Source organism: Copadichromis virginalis, linkage group LG3 (genome assembly GCF_057382275.1).
Source record: "Copadichromis virginalis isolate Kocher_CV1m ecotype Utaka linkage group LG3, C_Virginalis_male_GT1.1, whole genome shotgun sequence".
NCBI classification, from domain to species: Eukaryota; Metazoa; Chordata; class Actinopteri; order Cichliformes; family Cichlidae; genus Copadichromis; species Copadichromis virginalis.
This window is the reverse complement of record NC_140620.1, coordinates 36904599-36910411: the sequence shown is the minus strand read 5'-3', so window position 1 is coordinate 36910411 and position 5813 is coordinate 36904599. Positions and strand designations below refer to the sequence as shown.

The window sequence follows — 5813 nt, the reverse complement described above, 5'->3', positions numbered from 1 at the left end:
TCACTCTCTCTCTTTACAGAAAGTTGTAGAAGTTTTCAGACGTGTCACTGCTGGATGTGAGGATGGGAGCCACTTTGCTCTGTGAGCTGGGCCTATTCTGTGAGTACATCACTGACTTCTATTGTTTGATTCATACTGATCCATAAACATGTTTTAGTAAGAAGAACAGAGCATCAGTCATTTGTACCATTTCAGGTCATGTGATCAGAGGACTCTCATGTTTTGTTATTAACGTGTTTTGATGGTTGACTCTAATCTGAACCTATGTGTGGAGCTGCTTTAGTTTATCCAAGAAAGATCTGTTGTCATGGTTTGCTGTGTGGCAGGCAGGATGTTTGACTCGTAAACAGAGGAGTAAACTCAAAATGGCAGATTTAACACTGGAAAACTTCTCATCCAAATACAAAGCAAAACTAGAAACTCAAACACTAGAAAATAAACGAGGAACTGAAAACTAGGAATTGACTTGGAACAGGAAAGAAACACACAGCATTATGCGGGTACGACCTGGCAAAACAGACAGCGAGACACACAGGACTTAAACACACAGGCAGGACAACAAGATGATGGGGAACAGGTGGCAACACAGCCAGGACAAACCAGACTTAACGAGAAAAGGGAAGCAAAACTGGACACACTGCACACAGGACGGGGACTATCAAAATAAAACAGGAAACACACGACAGGCACAGAGGCACGACGTTGACACTGATCAGAGGGAACACAGAGCACAGGGACAGGAGTGACAAACTGCGACATGAGACACGAGTGACTGGGGAAATAATCAAGAAGACAGAACTGAACCTACACTAAACATGAGGGGCACAGGAACAAAACCCAAGAACTAGAAATCACAAAACAAACAGCAACTAAAGCTAGAAATACAGATCCACAAACAATAAGACTAGTAATAATAAACCAGGGGTAGGTACCTGGTTGCCTTTGGTTGCGTTTAGTTTAGTTTAGTTATGTTTCACTTAGGTCTTCTGTGTTAGTCTGTCATGTTTCCTGTCTTCTGGTTCATGTTGTCAAACTTGTCATGTCTGCTTTCCACTCTGTTTCCTGTTTTATGATGATTGACAACCTACAGAGACATATTTGAGTGTCGCTACTTTGATAATGTCTGAAGTTTCTGTCTTTATTTTAGTGCTCTGCACGCTTCTCTGCACTGGACACGCTCAAGGTGACAAAACACTTTTCACTTTTTTTGTTTTTCTTTTTCATTTATCTTACTTCTGTCTACATACTACTGTTTCAGTCTTAAGCACTTTACATTTTTCTTTTTATTTATTTATTTATATATCTATCACTATATTTATAATTTTGTGAATATAAACTAAGGTTGTGCCTTCAATAGTACATGAAGTGTTTGAGATTGTTAACTGTGTGGTTGTGTTGGATTCTAGATGCTGTGCTAACTATTGAACCCAGCTGGTCCAGTTTTTTCATTGGAGAGTTTGTTACATTCAAATGTGACATGAATGAAGGAGAAGACACTGACTGGTTTTACCAAATCAACGGGGATGGTCGAGAAGTTTTCTCCTACAGGCCAAACAAAGACTCCAAATTAGAAATTACATCTACAGGTTACAGTGGTGAATATCAGTGCATTGGTGACAGGATGAGCTCACATGATAAAAAGATCAGTAATACTGTCTCTATAACTGTATTAGGTAAGTCTTAGGTGACCGACAGCATAAATGTATGATCCCTGTTCAAATACTCAACTGAACAACATTTAATTAAATTATTCATTGAAACTTGAACTTTAACCAGGACCAGTGTAAAGTCAGTGCGTCAATACTCACAAGTTGTCATTAACAAAATTAACAAATTGAGTTTTAACAACAGAGTCAATCGTGGATGAAATTAAATTTAACTACATTTCTAAAGGAAAAGAAGAAACATGAAAAGCTTCATGAAGTTTAAAGTGATGATGTTTCTGTTATCTAAACCAACTAACCAGCATTAGTTTACATTCAGGACTATAGAATGGACAAACATTTAGACCGTGGTTCTTTAGAGATCAGAAAATATTAATGTAAATATAAACTGTGTTTTTTTTTTAATGTTCTTAATGATGTTATAATGAAAAACACATATTTTTTCATATCATATCCTCTTTCATAACATCAGATAAACCCAGGGCCACACTGACAGCAGGAACAACAATCATACCAGTAGGGGGCAGTGTGACACTGACCTGCTCTGTGCAGAGCTCTGATGGATGGAAATATGAGTGGTTCACACAAACCCAAAGAACCTCTGAAGGTCAAATCAGAGATCAACAAAACAGAGATATCAGAGTATCTGAAGGAGGAATCTACAGCTGCAGAGGAACAAGAGGAAACCCAGTTTACTACACTGATATAAGTGATGATGTCACCATTGAGAAAACCTGTGAGTTCAGTAATTTAGTTTGAAATATACATTCACTCATGATTATCAAACATACAATGTGAAGTTTTCTGTGTTGATTTCATGTTTCTGTTTGTATCTCAACTGTTAATATGTGTAAACAGTTTCCAATAAAGTCGTTGTAAAACAACAACCCAACTGGCCTCAGATATTCAGAGGTGAGACGATCACTCTGACATGTGAGGTGCAGGAAGGAGGTGAAACCACTGAGTGGGAGTATGGATGGAGACGACCCAGGACACCCACACAGTGGACACACAATAATGATGTGACATTCAGAGTTTCTGAGTCCAGCAGTGGAGACTACATGTGTAAGAGTCGACGCAGAGATGACTCATATTCTTCAACAGAGTGGAGTGAAGCCTTCACATTGTCAGCATCAAGTAAGTCATGTTTGTTGTGTGATCTCCATTTGACAAATGTCATAATGGTCAGCACAGGATGAATTCAATGGTCTACAAAGCATGTTACATTGTTAGTCAGACAAAGAGCTGCAGCTGATAGTAGCCTCATTGTAGACAGTTTGTCACCACTTTGTGTCATGAACTTTCAGCTGGTATAGAGACGCCAATGCTGACCTGCTGCTCCATCACCTGAGGACAATAATGACAGAAATAAATAGGATCGGAGATGTATTATTTTTCAACTCCTTCAACAAATAACCACAAATCTACAATTTCTATTAAAAAAAACAAGGTCATCTTGGCCTAGCATCTTATGCAAATACTGCAATCTCTTACAGTACAGAAAAAAGTCCACTGTTTAATTCACCATGACAAATACAAGCTCCATGGTGGCTCAGTGGTTAGCACTGGTTTCAAATCCACCATCTGGCCGAGATCTTTTTATGTGGAGTTTGAATGCTCTCCCTGCTTCTGCATGGATTGTCTCCGGGTTCTCCAAGTTCCTCCCACAGGGTACTGCACCACTGTCTGGCATAGGGTCCAATATCTTGTGACCCTGAACTGGATCATCAGAAGAGATGAAAACAAAAACGTAAAGATGAAGAATAATATTTGGAGCTTCAGTGAGAATATTGAGAGCTGCAGATGGAGGAAAATTGAGTAAGGGAAGCTAAAATAATGTTATGGTTGTTATTACCACAAACTTCACTACCTCCAGACAGCTGCAGACAGTGTGTGAATGTGTGTGTGAATGGGTGGATGACTGGATATGTAAAGCGCTTTGGGGTCCTTAGGGACTAATAAAGCGCTATATAAACACAGGCCATTTTACCATTTAGCTGTAACAGGAGACTATTGAGATTACACTAGTTCTGCAAAAAAAAAAAAGTAGGCATTATTCATTATTTTTAGATTGCAGTATTTATGCTTCTCTTTGATTATTTGTTTTGGTTACTGATAGAGCTACAAGAAGTGATTTAATGTTGTCTTTGTTCAGCTGGATTATTGGATTATTGGATTATCGGGCATCCTAGAAAGAGAAATAGTGACTTGATGACGTCTGCAAATGGTCTACAGGGTTTATTTTGTATGAATTTTGAACATATTTCTTATGTGAAACAAGCATTTTAAAACCCACTGCAATTTACTTACTTTTTTCCGAAGAGCTAAAATGTGTAAAAAAAAAAAAAATTTCCCCACTCGCCTCTGTGGGCAGTCCATCCTTCAAGCTCGGGTCCTCTACCAGAGGCCTGGGAGCTTGAGGGTCCTGCGCAGTATCTTAGCTGTTCCTAGGACTGCGCTCTTCTGGACAGAGATCTCTGATGTTGTTCTCGGGATCTGCTGGAGCCACTCGCCTAGCTTGGGGGTCAGTGCACCGAATGGTCCGAATACCTCGGGGACCACTGTTACCTTCACCCTCCACATCTTCTCCAGCTCTTCTCTGAGCCCTTTGTATTTCTCCAGCTTCTCGTGTTCCTTCTTCCTGTTGCCTTTTGGTATCAATACATCTATCACTATGGCCATCTACCTCTGCTTCTCTATCACTACTGTGTCCGGTTGGTTCACTATTTTTTCCTCTGTATTTGGAAGATCTTAGCTCAGTCATTCTCGACCACCCTAGTGGTCGTCTGCAATTTTGACCTCGGGACTTCCAGGCCATACTCTGCACAGATGTTTCTGTATACTATGCCGGCCACGTGGTTGTGGCGTTCCATGTATGCCCCGCCTGCTACCATCTTGCACCGTGCTGTTATGTGCTGGATTGTCTCAGGGGCATTTTTACACAGCCTACACCTGCAGTCTTGCCTGGTGTGATAGAGCCCAGCCTCTATGGCTCTTGTGCCCAGAGCTTGTTCTTGTACTGCTATGGTTAGTGCTTCCGTGCTGTCTTTCATTCCGGCTTTGTCCAGCCACTGGTAGGATTTCTGGAAGTCAGCCACTTCTTCTATCTGCCAGTGGTACATACCGTGCAGGGGCCTTTGGCCAGCTTATTATCCTGGCAGGTTACCTGATCACAGGCAGGGCTTAGATGATGACAGCCCGGATTATGTTCTTATCGTTCAGCTGATTCCACAGGACTTGCCTGACGCACTGCAGGTACTTGGTGGTTGCAACTTTCCTAGATGCCTCTTCATGGTTCTGTTTTGCCTGTGGGATTCCCAGGTGCTTGTAGCTTTTGATGCGATCCCCACAGTTCTGACTACCTTCCCTCTCTTTGTTATCATCCAACTACACTTCTCCAGTCCGAATGGCATTCCAATGTTGTTGCTGTATATCCTGTTGGTGTAGATCAATGAATCACTCTTGGCATACAGCTTGATGTCATCCATGTAGAGGAAGTGGCTGACAATTGCTACATTCCATAGTCAGTCTCCCGCTGTGTGTCAGTGTTTATTTAATTGTGAGTTCTTGTGCCTTGTTGCCCCTCGTCTTTTATTCCATCGTGTTTATTCATGTTTCCCCAGCCCATCGTGTCTGTACTCTCCTTCATGTTCCCTCGCTCCATCTCGTCTGCCTCTCTTCCACTCCCTCATCATGTTTCTTGTTTTACTGTGAAGGTCCCATATTTTTACGTTCATTCTATTCAGTCTAGCTTCCCCTGTCTCGTTATGATTATTCATTATTATTCATGCGCTCCCACAAGGTAAGAACTGAACTAAAGTTCAGTTCACCTGACACTCGTACCGGTGGCCGCCTCGGGTTTCTCCTCTAGCCTCCCCTTTCTCTCATCCACCTGCTGGCCTCTGTGTGCTCCCACATCCCATGTTCCATTTTGTGAGGTATTGATATTTGTTGCTGTGTTTTTAAGAGGAGTTTTAGGGAGGGATACGGAGGGTATCGGAGAGCAATGCTGATATGCTGCTCCCTCACGTAGTACAATATTGAAATAAATAAACTAGCCATTTGTAATTTCAAACGCCCTGTAACTATGAAAACAATTATGATTTTGCTCAAAAAAGAATAAAAGTCATCCTGCCTTATCATCTCATA

The 5813-nt window shown here is 41.3% G+C and overlaps 1 long non-coding RNA gene across 1 annotated transcript; it reads left to right on the top strand.

Annotated features, from left to right (window-relative positions):
• On the top strand, window positions 1-1667 carry LOC146714505 (uncharacterized). Its single transcript, XR_014918827.1, has 3 exons — window positions 1-99; window positions 1148-1183; window positions 1407-1667. It is a non-coding gene; the product is annotated as an uncharacterized LOC146714505 (long non-coding RNA).
• Window positions 1668-5813: the final 4146 nt, after the last annotated feature.